This window comes from Rhinolophus sinicus, linkage group LG05 (genome assembly GCF_036562045.2).
Source record: "Rhinolophus sinicus isolate RSC01 linkage group LG05, ASM3656204v1, whole genome shotgun sequence".
NCBI classification, from domain to species: domain Eukaryota; kingdom Metazoa; phylum Chordata; class Mammalia; order Chiroptera; family Rhinolophidae; genus Rhinolophus; species Rhinolophus sinicus.
In genome coordinates, this window is record NC_133755.1 from 98083841 (window position 1) to 98100702 (window position 16862).

Below are 16862 nucleotides of genomic sequence, written 5' to 3' on the forward strand. Positions count from 1 at the left end.
CAGCCTCATCAGAAATCTTGGCAGATGCTGTCAGAAGGTGCATGCTGCTTCTGAGATGTGATTTTTTCAATAGTGTAGTCTGTACTTTTTGATTGGGGTTGGGAAAAAGAGGAAAAGGGCATTGATTGTGCTTTTTGGGTTTTTTTATTATTATTATTATTTTGAAATTCTTCTCTCCAAGAGGGTTATGGCTTAGACCACACTGAGCTCCTTTGAGTAGCCATGTCAGCATGACCCGTCTTCTAGGGCCGGCCAGTAGTTTTCAGGCCACACTACAGCCCTGTGCCAAGGGCTCATTCCTTTGAAATAGTTCCCTCTGTCCCATCTTGAGCGTGTGCCCTTTGTGGGTCCCACCTCCCCTTACTCTAGCATTATTCACAGCTCCTATTCCCCACCATTCCACTTCTGCCCTGACCCCCGTGTCCCTGCCTTGCACTAAGACGTCTGAAGTGTGTGGTTCAAGCAAAGAGCATTTTGTTCCCAGATGAACACGGCTCAGGGAAGCCAGCAGTGCCAGAGACAGGAGTGGGCACCGTTAGTCACTGCACTAAAGCCATGCAGTGTGCAAGTTCCCCACGACAAACACCACCTTTCCCTGGGAAGGCGGCCAAGGCCTGGAGCCCTGTGTAGGAAATCCCCTGTGAGAGGCCCTTCCTGAGCACCAGAGAAAATGGTTCTTTTCATAGGCTCTGAGTCCCCTTCCTTTCTAGCCATAAAGGCCCACATCACATCCTCTGGCCTGGCTTTCCACACTCTGTTCACATGCCAAGTGCCCCCACCCAGGCACCTCATGGCTCCTGCACCCCTTCCCTTCCCCTCCACACTCAGCTGGCTCCCCGCAGCCTGCAGAAAGCCTCCTCCTTTCCCCACTTGGGTTGCAGACTCTCCCTCCATCCAGTGCTCAGTGCCTCTCACATGAAACTGCTCTGTGCGGTGACCTAACATCTCCAGGGGCTCCTCTCGGGTTGAACAGAAATGATTTGTTGACTTTGCCAGATTAGCAAGGGGGGCAAATTCCACAGATGTTTCTGTCCCTAAGTCTCAAAGTTCAGACTTCCAGCTTGATAGCAGGAGTGAGGGGATGGAGGCAGCCTAAGTCTGTGGGGAAGAATGCCTACAGTAACAATCACTCTTTATGGAGCACTTACTAGCTGGCGGGCAATTGTCTAAGCCTTCCTCAAGTATTTAATCCTGTCAACAACCCTCTACAGTAGGTGCTATTATTACTAGTCCCATTTTGCAGAGGAGGAAATGGAAGCCCAGAGACGGTAACTAACTTAATGCTGCCATGAACATGGGCGTGCAGATGCATTTTTGAGTTAGTGTTTTGATTTTCTTCAGATAAATACCCAGAAGTGGAATTCCTGGATCATACCTGAGCTCCTTATTAAAAGAGAGCTATCCTTTGAGTGCATCCTCATTTGTAACAGAGGTGAACACCGACCAGTGTTAGTCAAAGCTGAGCTCAGCAGTTGCACCAGTTCAACTCTCTTGGGCAAGAGGGGAGTGACTGTTCATGCTTTGATATGAGATGTATGAAGGAAAAGGGGGTTCTGTAATAAATCTGACAAGTTCAGTGACTGAAAGTAACCTCACAGGGTGATCTGATCATAAATTCCTACCCAGGCAGGTCATGGCGGGCAGTCATACTCCAGGTCTATAACTTCTTTTTTTTAAAGATTTTATTGGGGAAGGGGAACAGGACTTTATTGGGGAACAGTGTGTACTTCCAGGACTTTTTTTCCAAGTCAAGTTGTTCTTTCAATCTTAGTTGTGGAGGGCGCAGCTCAGCTCCAGTTGCTGTTGCTAGTTGCAGGGGGCGCAGCCCACCATCCCTTGTGAGAGTTGAGGAATCAAACTGGCAACCTTGTGGTTGAGAGACCATGCTCCCACCAACTGAGCCATCTGGGAGGCAGCTCAGCTCAAGGTGCCATGTTCAATCTTAGTTTCAGGGGGCAGAGCCCACCATCCCTTGCGGGACTCGAGGAATTGAACTGGCAACCTTGTGGTTGAGAGCCCACTGGCCCATGTGGGAATCGAACTGGCAGCCTTTGGAGTTAGGAGCATGGAGCTCTAACCGCCTGAGCCACCAGGCAGGTCCCAGGCCTATAACTTCTTTAGTGAAAAGTTTACCTTTGCTTTCAGCCAGCCCTGTCCATTGTTCTTGTGCATCTAGGTTAACATACCTTTGAAATGTCACAGGAATCCTCTTTTTCAGACCCCTCAGAAGCATAACCACCCTCAAGAGAGCACGTTATCCTATTAACTATCCTGTACCTTGCTTTCTCCCACCTTCACTTAACCTTCCTTATGTTCCCTCAATTCCAAATGTATAAGAGAAACTGCAAAAGTGTTGTTCTCCAGAGCATTTGAGATCTTGCTTCCCAGCGTGTTGTCAGTTTGGCCCAAATAAACTCTTATAAAAATTCTCTACAGGTTTGGACATTCTTACATCGACAGATGGATTCATAAATACTATTTCAGATACCAGGGACCATATGATCAGAGAGATGCCATATTCCTCTGCCAGGAGCCCCTTATTAGCTGCCCATTGCCTGTAGGAGGAAGTCTGCATCCTTTACATTGGTTTCAAGGTGCGCCACGAGCCCTCTCTCACTTCCCCACCTTGGCCTCTGTTGTCCTAGAAACCCATGCGTACATTCTCTGCCAATATGACTAAGCTGGCAGCATCTTCCTCCAAAGATAAGGGTTAACTCTTAAACTGGCAGCATCTCAAGAGTTAACCCTTAACTTTGAAGGAAGATTTGTAATATTATACTTGGTTGATTCTAAGATGCTCACTTTTCCTCATTTTCACATCTTATTGATTTAATATTGATCTTACAACCGCTGGCACACCATTGTTTATTTGGCAGCACTTTTTCTTTCATAGTGGTTCATGAAATAATGGTATGTCTTACAAGCAAAGGCACCTCAGGTTTGATGAATTATAATAAGTAGCATTTTCCAGATTTGAGCTCTAGAAGGTTAGCCAGAGGCTGGGAACCTGTGTGCCCATTCTTTCTTTTCCTCCCAATCAGGCCTGGGTCCTGGTGTAATGGGGTGATCTCTGGGGACCCACGTGGCTCCCTAGTTGTAACCACAGTGGATATTTAAAATGTTTAATGACCAGACCCGTTAGAACAGAAGATGGCAGAAAACAACTGGTGTGTCTGTCCTGAAGCTTACCTTCTCTCCACCCTGGCTGGAGTGACATGGCCAGTAAGTGGCAGAACTCTAATGTAGGTCTCTCTGACTTCAAAGCCCATGCCCTTTCCTTCCCTCATTTGACATTTTCGAGGAGACACTGCCCCACTCCAGTCTTGGAGGACTAGTCTCCCTCACTGCAGTATAAACACCTTGAGGTCAAGGAGTGAGTCATTCTTTACTGACCTGTCTTCCCCAGAATTTTGTGCTGGGTAAGGTTAACGGCTGGCACTGGGAGCATGGAGGAGGAAGCCCTGACTCGTAGTGTTTTCCTTGTAAATATTCCCATATTGATTTCAAGCTCCCAATGTGACATTACTGAACAAGGGGTTGGGAAGAGATGTGCAGGAACCCACCACTATATGATATTTCCACCATATGGATACCATAGATGTGAATCACCTCAAGAATACAGATAATAGTACAATGTAGTAAAATAATTCGGAAGTAAATAAGTTTTGATTATTTATTACCTTCGTTTTAAATCTAACTTATACAATTTTAACTTTATGTAAGTTAGTCTTTAATAATTATTATGTTTTACAACCAGCTTGCAGATTTCCTGAAAATTTACCAACGAAGTTCCTGACTGGTTTGAGCTGGCTCCAGCACGCCCCACTAAAGTCTAGTCCAAGGCTTTGCTTTTAATAGGCACTGGAATGGTGGTGAGGATGCTAACAAAAAGACTATGATTATTCAGTAATGAACTTGGAATAGAACGGGTAACCCAGATTTCAATATCCCTTCTATGTCTGAGAATTTCTTAGTGCCATCGCTCATACTTAAAAGAAGTCCAAACAAATAAAAACTATTATAGCTGAGGGTGGAGATCAAAGAATAGCCAAGGCTCCAAGTAAGGGCAGTGAATACAGTGTCTGGGTGGGGCCCTATGACTGCTTCCTGTTCCAAAGGGTCCTCTGTGAGTGATGGGATGTGAGCAAGTCTCGAAGTTATCACTGTTTTCTCTCCTTGCTGCTGCCCCCTGACCACTCCCACAACAAGAGAGGTACTGAAGAAAAAGCACCAGTTATATTATTATTCTATTACATTCCAGAAAGGACAGTCTCCCAAGAACTGTGGAGCCGAGAAATAAGGAAAAATTGCAGTAAATTGCACATTCTCCAAGGCAGAAAGAAGTCCTGCACATTGGCTATCTTAAACTTTTGTTATGGGTGCAGTGCTGATGTCACTGGAAACTGGAGTGGGCAGGCACAGCTTCGGGAGGGAGAGGGACAGCTGGTGCATCAGCTGTGTTGCATTACACTCCGCACTATCCCTGTCATGGTTCAGGGATTGTACCATATATGGACTCAGGCTCAGGGAGGCAGTCCCGCTGATATGCGTCAGGGCTCTCTTAATATTGCATTTTGGGATTAAGTCATCGTTACCAGCAAAACGGAGATCCCAGAAAGTCTGGTCAGCGTGAAGAAATCAGGGCTCATTGTGGTCTCGCAAGGAACAGTTGAAAGAAGAGGGCGCAGCCCCTTTCCAGCCAAGTTGCTCTGGGGAAAGAAGGCCAGAGCCTGAGAAAGCTGTGGGAGTGACACTTAGCAGTGGCTGCCAGGGGAGGGACTCGGCAGTGGACCAGCCCCCTTCTGCAGACTCCTTTCTGCCTCTGGCTGGCCTGGGGCTGCAGGAGCTTTATCCTGAGGCCGAGTCAGACAGTGTGAATAAGTTCAAAATTTCAGATGTGAGAGGTAGCTTCCTTGACTGTGAGTGAAGGTGGTTATGATGCTGTTGAAGGTACAGAAACCCTACTGGTCAAGTGAGAGACAGTCCAAGCTCCGAATGATTCTGAGGTCACGCTGGGTTCATCCAGGTAGAATACAGCTAGCTAGCCTCCAACCCCCTCCCATCAGTCCAGACTGCGTCAGCCTAGTGTGACACAGCTGGGGCCGTGGGAATCCAGGGAAACAGAAAAGGGGAGGGGGCTGGGGAGTGATCTGGGAAAGGGGCTTTTAATAGATGGCCAATAAATTGGGTCCAATTTGTAAAGATTAACCAACTTTTTTTGTTGCTTCAGCAATTTGATTGCTTCAACTATTTTATTTTTATTTTATTTTATTTTATTTTTTGAGGACCAGCTTGAATGATTTCAGGACATTTCTCTCTGTCCTGTTCTTTTCTTTTCTTTTTTTTTTTTTTTAAACTTTTGTTTATTTTAAGTGTGTTTTTCCAGGATCCATCAGCTCCAAGTCATGTAGTGGTTTCAATCTAGTTGTGGAGGGCGCAGCTCACAGTGGCCCATCTGGGGATCAAACTGGCAACTTTGTTGTTAAGATCACGGCGCTCTAACCAACTGAGCTAACCGGCCGCCCCCTGGACCTCTAGATTTGGTTCAAAAAAGCAGAACCATAGAATACTCTACCACAGTGAGAATGAACTACTCCCTATGCAAAACACAGACAAGTCTCACAAACATAATGTGGAGCACAAGAAGGCAGACACAAAAGACTACTGTGAAATTCCACTTATATCAAGCCCCCAAACAGGCAAAATCAGTCTGTGATGTTAGAAGTCAGGATAGAGGTTCCTTTGTTGGCTTTCGTGACTGGGAGGGGCAGGAGGGCTTCAGGGGTGCGGGTGATGTACTAATTCTTTGTCTGGGTGCTGCTTAGACACACTGAGCTATCTGCTTATTATCTGTGCACATTTCTGTATATTACATTTCAATCAAATTTTCTTACAAACTAAAAAGGAACCAGAATGCAATCTTGTGAAGTAAGTTGTGACAGGAAGAATTAATTCCTGTATTTCAACCAAAAATAAGACTCTGAAGGTCAGCGTAGCAGGATGGCACTACTGCGGGGCTAGGAGTCAGAAAACCCAGTTCCCAATCCCACATCTCTTATTCACAGGTGCAAGGGTCTTGGAAACTTAGCTCCTCTGCTTCTCACTGCCTCTGCCGCAGGACAAAGGGGTTGGATTTGATCAAATGATCTCAGAGGGAAGATTCCTCTTTCCCACCGGTTTCAGGGCGAGATGGAAGATGATTTGTGTTCATTTCAATTAACGTTCATTTCGCCTCTCATGTGATTTTCTTGTAAAGGAAAGCTCTTCCGTCTTGGTTAACTCACCGATCAGTTTTCCCACTGTGCGAACGCATATGCACCCATATGCACGCACACACAGGCACACCCAGGAGTATTTGGCCCTCTCAGCATCCTCATTACCCATCATCAGCCTCGATTCCCACTCGGCTCCTTCTCCACCTTCATCTGCTCCTTCCTTGATCTTAGTCTATGTATTTCCTAGGGCTGCCATACAAAGTGCCACAAAACAGATGGCTTAGAACAACAGAAAATTTTTGGTCTCAATTCTGGAGGCCAGAAGTCCCAAATCAAGGTGTTGGCAGGCCATGCTCCCTGTGAAGGCACTGACGCCTTTGTCCACACCTCTCTCCTAACTTCTGGTAGCCTCAGGCATTCCTTGGCTGGAGATGACCACTCTAATCCTCCATCTTTATGTGGCTTTCTCCTGTGACCGCACATTGTTTTCCCTCTGTGTGTGCCTGTGTCCATGTCCAAATTCTCCTTTTGATAAGGACACCAGTCGTATTGGATTGGGGCCTCCCCCAGTGACCTCATTTTTACTTGATGACCTCTGTAAAGCACCTATTTCCCAATAAGGTCTCATTCTGAGTACAAGGGGCTAGGACTTCAACATATATGGGGGTTGGGGGGCGACACAATTCAAGTCATAACAGCCAGTGATTAAAAAGCTTCAGGAAAACCTAAAGTGGCTCCCCAACTCTCCGCCCCGCCAAGAAAAGTTCAGGATCCCAGTTGAAGACCAAACCACCAAGAGACTTGGATAAATAGTGATAATCTCTTAAGTTTACATAGTGCTTCCCACTTCCAAAGCACTTTCATAGTCATTATATTTTGATCCTTCACAGTAAGAAAAGTAGAAATGCAGGCCCTGGGGAGAGACTACCTGGGCTGGAATGTCAGCTCCATCTGTTCCTAACTGCCTGAACCTGGGCACGTTACCTCTGTGCCTCACCTGTCAAACAGAGATGAGGTGAGGATCTAATGAATTCACAGGAGAGGCACTTACAACAGCGCTCAGCACACAATTAGCATTTGATCAACATTAGCCACAGGGACAAAACACCACAGAGCATCACCTGCGTTTTACAGATGAAGAAACTGAGGCATACAGGCTAGCACAAGGCTAGTTCAAGGCAGATCCAGAACGGAAACCCAGGCTTTCTGAGTTACAACACTGACTTGTTAGTTGATCTGGCATGACTTGCTGTCTTTGTTTAGGTAAGAATAATAATTATTATTATTGCTGAGCACTCACCAAATGCCAAGCCGTGTGCTAAGTTTTTTCCATACAGCATCTCATTGACCTATGAGGGAGGTATTGTTATTTCCATTTTAGAGACGTACAAATTGAGGCCTAAAAATTCAGAAAGCAAAGCTGGATCAGCCAGCTCGTGATGAGGAGCCAGGATTTGAATGCAGGTCTCTGCAACCCCAGCGCCTGAGTTTTTAACCACTTATGCTCTATAACCTCTGGAAAGAAAAAGCCCACTGTAGTTGCCTGCTTTGTAAACAACGAGGGGTTGCCAGGACGAATTGAGTGACAGGTAAGTTCCCCAGTGGTCAGGAAGAAAGCCATTCTTAACCATCCTCATCCTTTACTGCATCAGGCACTGGTCCCCATAGGTGGCCTCTACGCTCCCATGGAAGGATTTGCAGATCGGTCCCCAACAGCTTAAGAAGCCAGGCCCAGGAGTTCCGAGAGGCTGCAGGAGCCAGATGAATGCTTGGTAACCAAGGCCAAGGCTTGGCGCCAGCGGCATTATCTGATGCTATCCAAGAGATAGAAGGGGACCCAGTGCCAGAACCCAGAGGAAGTCACTGCGCCCAGGCACAAAGGCTTTGTGACACCTATCGAGTTTGTGAAAAGAGAGAAAAGAAAGATACTTTCCACGGGTGCCGCTAGTCCTAGAAGGGGGAATGCTGCTTTTCACAGGTGGCTTTAGATGGCTACCTGGGAACACCTCCCTCATTTGAGATTTTAAGCAAAGACCTAATGTTCGCAACCTTTTGGGGGGGCTTCGCCCAGGCTGGTGTGACATATATCCTGATGCACACACATGGTTGTGGCTGGCAGCCAGGACAGACAGGACTGTTTGGGCTTCTGTTATTTCCTTCTCTCCGTCTATGGGCAGCAGTGCACTTGAAGTCCTTGATCCCAGCTCCCCTGATTAGGGTGGGCACCAATCTGTGTGCCCTGCATGTGCCTCCTGGGGCCCTCTGGTGGATGAGCCGAGGTTAAATGACTCAGTAGAGGCGGGAAATAAAAGCAGGTGTGGTGGCAGAGCAAGAGTGTGAGATTACTGTCATTCTTTTCCAACAGAATTTAAAGAGCTCTGTTGTAAATCTCTCTGTTGTTCCCCCCTGGGGGAATGACTTATTATGGTTTACAGGACTGCAAACACAACAGCTCTGATCCTGGAATGGACTTTGGAGTGGAGGCAAAATTAAGGGCTGGCCTCCTCCCTGGACTTTCATTTGGAGCAGCCCACAACTCTCAGGGCATTTAGAAGGTAACACATTAAGAGTTTTCCCCAAAGAACAAGGGCTGTGGCTGGAGCAAAAGGTGTTTACTCCCCCCGGAGGTGGGATTTTTATTGCTAGTTTCAACATCAAGGAGGTGTGAACGTTATGTACAAATCCTGACAATCAATACCACCTGAGGGAGGCCAGGAAGGGGCTCAACAGGCCAGTGCTTCTCACACTTCAGGTGCACAGTTTGGAAGCACCTGGGGTCTTGTGAAAATGCAGATTCTCATCAGTAGGTCTGGGGTGGGGTCCCAAATCTGTGTTTCCAACATGTCTTCGCTGCTGGTGGTAAGACCACTCAGGACTGAGAAACACTCCGGTACCTTTCTTGGCATGCTCCTCCAGACACACCTCCTCGCCCCCAAAACATCAAATTAACGAAACAGGGAAACTGCCTTTCCTGGAAGGGTCTTACATAATCCCAAACAATTAGGAAGGGAATGTGATACTGTATTTAGAATTTCGTTCTGCTCCCTTCCCCCCACCCCCAAGAATGGTCTCACACTTGATAAGGTCAGAGGGAGGGCAAAGGATGAAGAAGATTGTAAGGAGAGTCTTGGGCAATCTTACAGACAAGCAGAAACAATAGTATTAAAATTACTTTTTTTTTTTGCTCTAAAATAGCATTGTAAAGGTGGCTTTCACTGATCTACATGCATAAAATTATTAGATAGTTCAAAGCAAATTTTATTTGTTCTTTGTGCTTTTCTGTATTTCCCAAATGGTCCACAAATGAACCTATGTTGCTTTTATTGTTTAAAGGCTAAATTTGACATATACTGTACTTTCGAAGTTCGTAGGCCTTTTTCCTGGTGCTAGAAACCAGAATGGAATCTTTACCATGTCAGGGCTGATTGTGTGTGTACAGGTGCATTCTGCAGACAACTGAAGCTTTGGGGATGAGGTGGGGGAGGACAACCTTCCGGAGTTAAGGAGACCAAGCTGGCAGGGCAGGTTGGCGTCGAATCACTATTTGATGATGAAGGAAGGACAGAGGAAGGCCTATGAGAAGCACCCAGTCTTTGCCTCTCAAGGTCAAGCTGACCGCTTACTGGCCCAAACAAGGTCTGATATTTCAGTTTCTACGTCCGTGAGCCAAGGCCAATTTGCATAAATGATGGTCTGACACCTTGATCTATGTTTACAAATCAATGAGAGCAGATGCCTCAAATCAATGAACTGTGAGCTTGTGCATTTTATAGATGAGAAAAGGCAAGTTGGGAGAGGGAGGTTGGGAAGGGTAGACGTAACCATGGGAATGGGACTTTCAAAATTCAGTTTTCTGTCCCATGGCGTTTCCTTTAAATCAGGGACTCCCAATCTTCAGAAGTGCTTAGTGTAGCCTAACTTTGGATAAACACAGTTCTATGTTATCAGCATGGGGCTTTGTATACAGTAGGTTCTTATCTTTTTGAATACACTAATGTTGCTTTCGTAATGGCCTGAGCACAGAGACATTTTAGGAAATTGCCATCTTTCCCCGGCTTTGCAAAGAGGTCTGCATATGAGGTCACTAAATACCTATTTGTTAAACAGAATAAAAGAATACTGAAGCAACAAGATTTAGGAGGATTAAAACAACAAAACAGAGGACTAAGAAACAGGAAAAGGGGCAACTCTAAAGGTAGCAGTTTTCTTTTATATGTAAAGGTGTAAGATGGCTTTACACGTTTCAAGCCTGTGATTTCTGTTTGAGGAAATAAAATTACAGGAGGGCCCCCTTCTTAGGTCCCTCAACCCCTGTTCTGGAATGAATTCTGCCTTGTGTTACTATCGTGGATGATCTCTCTCCTCCTTTTCTTTTCTTTTCTTTTTTCTTTCTTTCTTTCTTTTTTTTTTTTTTTTTTTTTGCCAATCCCACTCAGTTTTGGATAATCTTTATCTTCATGCACTGGGCTGCAAAAGTAAGCATAAACAACATTTGCACTCAGTGTCTCTCCATTCCTCTAGGTCCTTTATTCCCTTGACCATGACCCTTTCCATCAGGTGTCCAGTATTTTCATGGCTTTCTCTATTAAAAAAGGAAAAACTTCTTTATACGGAAGTACTAACAACTGATAACAGTTTAGAGTAGCACAGATAGGCTCTATCCCAGGTCAAATGGTGAGCAGACAAAACTTGTCCCTTAAGGATCTCCTGGATGATTTTTGATCCTCTGTTTTCCATGTCAAGATGTCTCTACTTCAAGATCAACTCTCTTTCAGCTCTGGGGAGGACCCCTACCTACAACCATGCCCTAACTCCCGTACCTCCTCCCTCTCACCATTCCATCAGAACTTACCCTGCCTCGTCCCAGTCTTCAGCATCTTTATCATAAATTGACTGACTGTACCAATAGGTCCTCTCAATAGTGAGAATTAGGGGCAAGTGTGTTTTTGAGAAGATTGACCTTCAAATAACCCAGTATAACCAAGCCCGCCCTCTGCTCCAGGGGCCCAATCAAAGATGACAGATAAGTTAAGCTGTGGCATAGGTGGTCTTCCTTGGATTCCAAAGCACCTTCTTCAACAATACTGGAGGACCAAATTGTTCCCTCAGTAAAGCAGATAAGAAGAAAACAAAGATGGAATTTGCTGGGGGGTGGATCACTGCCCTTTCAGCATGTTTGCATTATCTACTCCTGATCCAAGGTCCCTGGCTGAGCAAATTGAGACTCGAGCAGTTAAATTTCACCTGCAGTGAAATTCAGCACATTCCCAAAGCCTCTGTCGGAATGAAGTGAATTCCCTGACCACTTTGTGAATGGTGAGTGTGCTCTGCAGCATGTATACCATGTCAGGAGAACCAGAAGACCAGATGTGGGGCTCAGCACTCCTTTCCCTCAGCAAGAACCAGCCCTGAATTCCCACAAGTTTGTCATATCTTACCACTGTCCATCATCGAGCTCCATAATTGATTGTGGAAAGCAGTCTGTCATAGAGAAAAGCAGCTGGGAAGATCCTCATACATCCTGACTTCTGGGGTGTGCTAGCGTCAGCAGCTAATGAAAACAGTGCCTCATTCATTTGCTTTTGGAGGCAGCATGAGCTGGCGTTCCCAGACTCAGGGCAAGTGAATACAGACTTGAGAAGGGAGCTCTGTAAGCAGGGGAGAAGTCTGCCATCTTTGTCATGTCAGGCTGCGGTGGTACCTGGGTCAGAAGAGTGCAGTTTAGAGTGCAGGTTGGGGGCCTTGTCAGAAGTTAGGGCTTTGGTGGGCCACACAACCCCCTAGAGCTTTCCAGGGGATCTTCCTAACCAACAATCGCCCAGATCTGACTCATTCTTAGCTCACTAAAAGCTACAAACAGAAATGGGTCTCTCCTTTGAATTGAGAATGTTGGATGGGGCAATTGGAGAAACATGTTACAGGGATGTGGGAAATGGGGGAAGGTGTACCAGTTACTCTCTAATCTGAGAGTAAATGTGATTGAACCAAAAAAGAAGGGCAAATATAATGTTGCCAGTTTACCTCTTAAATATTTATCAGTCTAAACTGACTTAACCTGAGAGGCCACCTACATACATACATTAACATAGTGGTAAAACCCACAGGCTTTGGCCTCAGAGAGATCTGGGTTCAAATTCCAGCTGTACTCATGTATGGTCTTGGGCAAGTGACTTAACTTTTTTATGTCTCAGTTCCGTTTTCAATAAGATGGAGATGATGATAATAGTACCATCCATATTGAATTATTGTGAGGATTGAATGAGCTTATGCAATAAAACTGGTAGAACACTGCATTACTTACTCAGTACTCAGTAAGTGTCAGCTATAATCTTGGGAATGTGAATGTCACGTGGGGTGTCATGCGGGGTGTCAGCTCCCGTTCCCCACATAAGAACGCAGGACATGGTGAGGTTGAAAAGGAACACCCACGGAGCCATAGGTAAGGGAGTCATACTACTATATTCTCACTGGTGGCTGGGTTGGAGACACAGGAAGCAGGAGCCACACTGTTCGCAACCCTCACTGCACTGCTTGATAACTCAGCCACCATCTTCTTGCTAGCCCCCATTTTCTGCTAGCGTAGCCACAGCAGTTATATTAGAGGCCAATGGCTCACTAGTTACAGCTGACGGCCAACTAGCCACAGCTGATGGCCATCCACTCACAGTTGACGGCCATTTACTACCTGAGCCAGTACCTTTCCATGTGAGGCCGAGAGCCTGGAAACTGCACTCCTGGCTCTGTCCCCACAGTGAAAGCTCATCATTTTAAAAAAATAAAAGTCAGGTTTACTTAAGTCTAGTTTATGTACAATAAATTTCACCCCTTTTGGTGTATTTTTCTACAGGCTTTAACAAACACGCACAATCATGTAACAACTACCATAATCAAGATGCAGAACAGTTCTATCACCCCCCCAAAAGTTCCTCATGCCCTTTTATCGCTAAACCTCTCTCCCCACCCTTAACCCAGGCAACCACCAGTCTGTTTTCTGTCCCTATAGTTTTGCCTCTTCCTGAATGTCATATATAGGGAACCATAGAGTATGTAGCAGAAAGCTCATCACTTTCAAAGGCTGACATATATTTGGAATCCAATAAATTCCTAAGTGTATTTAAAGAATCAAGTTACAATTTTCTTTCCAGATGAGATGGTATATTTCCTGTTGACTTATAGAGGTAGTATAATATTTTTGAAATGCCTCCTGAATTATGAGTAAGTGGTTCTTCCTCATATACTATCTATGTATCATTAAGCCCCCACTTTGAGGCTGGAGTTGGCAAGGAGGAGGATATGACATAGAGGAAATCTCAAGCATTCAGGAAATGGAAAGAAAAGATAGTTCCCCTTCTTACCTGAATGGATAGTGGGAAGAGGAAATAGAGTCATGTGAAGCAGGAAGTGAATTGTATGGTTCTCCATCTCTCCATTTTAGGGAAGTCATGAAATTTGTGGAGAGGAATGCCAAAGGCGGGGGGACACTTAGTTTGTTTTGTTTTCTTTCAGTTCATGGCTTGGGATCAGATTTTTTCAATTCATCTCTCTGGGATCAGATTGCCTTGCACCAAACCTCGGCGCTGACCACTCCTAGTTAACTTGGTGGCACAGTGACAGTTTCATTTCCCATATTATATGGAGAGGCCCCTCAAGTTCCCTGGTAGAGTGACAGGAAAGAAAGTAGCCCAGTTGAGAGTGGCCTCTTGTGACCAGGGGAGATGACTTTACCTCAGAGAACATGGGCTAATCATTTGTACTAGGGGCTAGAGAGGACATGGCTTAGAGGGGTTTAACACAATCAAGAAGGTGGGGGGACGCAGGCAGCCAGGAATCACCCTCCAACCCTGGCCAAGAGGCCAGATGTTGGAGCACACTTACAGCAACTTCACTGTATGCAAAGGTAGCAGGGAGGGCAGTGAGCAACGGTGGGGATTGGAGCATCCACAAACACTTCTTGGATTCTAGGACCCCTCTATTCTCGTCCCATGATGACTCAGTGGATACATCCCTCCCCCAGTCCCATCTCATGGAAGTGGAGAGAGGACAATGAAATTGGAAAGACTAAACATTTTTCCTCAAATATTGTTTGAATTATTGCAATAGACTAAGATCCCTCAGTGGGTGAGGGCTCGTGAGAGAGTTACAAGCTGTTTTCTCAGCCCACCTAAGCATAATGTGTGTAAATCTCCAGACCCAGTACACTCCCATTACAACTTCACAGCTACTTTATCTTAATTTCTGATTAATAAATTGTTACCTCTCGACAGTAGCCCTTAATACTGCAGCTTTAAGAATCTTGGTCTTTAGAATTACCGTATGACCCAGCAATCCCTCTTCTGGGTATCTACCCCCCAAATCTGAAAACATTTAGCCATAAAGATATACCATGGTGCCAAAAAAATGTTTATAAGTGACACTTTGGTCAACGTTGCTCAAACAATAGTTCGCTGTAATCAGAAGTATCTGGACGCTGATGGTAACCACTTTGAGCACCTCTTGTAATTGCAGAAGTCAAATGTGACCTGTATTCATCTTTTGTTAGAGATAATATATTGAGTATTACAATTTTAATACAGTTTACCTTTCTTAAAATGTGTATACATTTTTTTGGCATCCCCTGTATGTACCCTTATGTTCATTGCATCATTATTCACGGTGGCCAAGACATGGAAACAACCAATGTGTCCTTTGATAGGTGATTAGATAAAGATGTGGTATATATACACAATGGAATATTACTTAGTCATAAGAAAAGATGAAATACTACCATTTGTGACAACATAGATGGATCTTGAGATTATCTGTCATGCTCAGCGAAATAAGCCAGACAGAAAAAGTCGAGAACCATATGACTTCACTTTTATGTGGGATATAAAACTGAAAGCAACAAATTAATAAGACAAAGAAACAAAGAAACAAAAACTCATAGACACAGGCAACAGTTTAGTGGTTACCAGAGGGTAAGAAGAGAGGGGTGGTAGAAGAGAGAAAAGGGGGTCAAATATATGGTGATGGAAGAACTGACTTCGGGTGATGAACACACAATGTGATATATGGAGGATGTATTATGGAATTGTACACTTGAAACCTACATAATTTTACTAACCAATGTCACTCCAATAAATTTAATAAATAAATAAATAAATAATCTTGGTCTTGCAACTTTTGCAAAAGCTGGACATTTTAAGGAACAGTACCATGCAAATAATGATTTTTAAGTTTGTAACTCAACACAGGGTTGTAAACAGCATAGAGAATATAGTCAATAATATTATAATAACTACATATGGTGTGTGTGGGTATTAGACTTATCAGGGTGATCACTTTGGAAGTTATATAAATGTCTGATCACTTTAAAAAAGTGTATAATTCAAATAGGTACTCCATAACTCATCTTTAAGTTTAGGACTTCACCATTCAGATTTCTTCAAATGGGTTCTCCCCTTTCTTTTTGGATATACACAAAGGTACATCATACCATTAAGTGCATTTCCACAGAGCAAACATGAGCTTTGTATAATGAGCAATTGGAATGGGATTTGGCTAGTAGGAGAAGATTAATAAAATGATTATAAATAACAGGAAGAACAAATGCCCTTTATTTGAGAGCAAATAAACTTTAAATGTTAGGTCAGGTTACAATGCCACAGTGCTAAAGTAATTAGTAGCTCCTATCAAAACATGCTTGACCTATGGGAAACTCTATAACCAATTATATTTCCCAGGTGTAACTGGGCTGGAAAAATATGAGACTTAAGAAAGTAGGAAAGGGACTTCTTTGTAAACCTCCATTAAATTGGATGTTGGGGCACGAGTGCTCTCTGAAGTATATCATTATATTTTTGCACCCTTTTATCACTCTGACGGAAGGAAATCAATCTAGGGAAAAGGTGAGAGTTGGCATTTTAAAATGCATTGGGAAATTAAAAATGATGAGACCTATAGATAAAGCTGGTATTTATAGCTCTATCAAGATTTTATGTTACATCTGGACTACAGACACAGTCAAAGCCCACTAACCCATTCCAATTTATTAATACTTGTTTCCATTTTCAAAGTCACACAAGGATTCTTGTTGCGGTCAAACAGACATGAAACAGACACTCTGAGGGGATCACTGGATCAAAATTTAAAATACAGCCATTTCAAATAAAGGCCTCTTAAGCCAGACTGTACATTTGGACATAAACTGGGTCCAAATTGGCATTATTAAAGATATATTTTGGTATTTATCTACAAACACAAATTCTCATGAGTGATGTCTGATAGTGCCTGGGCATACAAAATATCCACTGATCTGGGGAATTTCTGATGCTGACATTCTGGAAGAGTTTCCCCCAATCTCCACCTCCAGATTCTATAGCTGGGAGAAACGTAATCAAACAGGAAGCATTAACAATTGCCTTTCTCTTAGCACCTCTGTCTACTTCCCCCAAGTCCTAAGTTCCCCTTCCTTTGGTGAGGTCTTCAGTTGCATTCATTTGTTTTACTAATTACCTCCTGCTGTGTAACAGATGACCCCCAAGACTCAGTGACTTAAAACTACATACGTTTATTATCTCTTAGTTTCTGAGGGTGAAGAGTCTGGGCTTGGCTTCGCTGGGTCCTTTGCTTTAGGGGTTCTCACAAGGCTGTAATCAAGCTATTGGC